We start from the raw sequence: 260 nt of genomic DNA on the forward strand, positions 1-260 counted from the left end.
TCTATTGTTTGGGGGTTTTTTTGTTTGGATTTTGATTTGTTTTGTATTTTTTTTTTCATTATTTTAATTTTTATACAAACAACAGGAGAAACAAAAATACTATCATGAAGTCAAGAGTCAAACCAAATTAAAAGACAACAAAAAGAATTCATACTTTACTTCACATCTATCCCCTATTAGTCTTATCTTGTAAGGCTTATGATGCTTACACAGTTTTTTGTTGGTTAAGAGTACTGCATTGTTTTATATAGAAGCAAATA

This window comes from Antrostomus carolinensis, unplaced genomic scaffold (assembly GCF_000700745.2).
Source record: "Antrostomus carolinensis isolate BGI_N321 unplaced genomic scaffold, ASM70074v2 Scaffold45711, whole genome shotgun sequence".
Taxonomy (NCBI): Eukaryota; Metazoa; Chordata; class Aves; order Caprimulgiformes; family Caprimulgidae; genus Antrostomus; species Antrostomus carolinensis.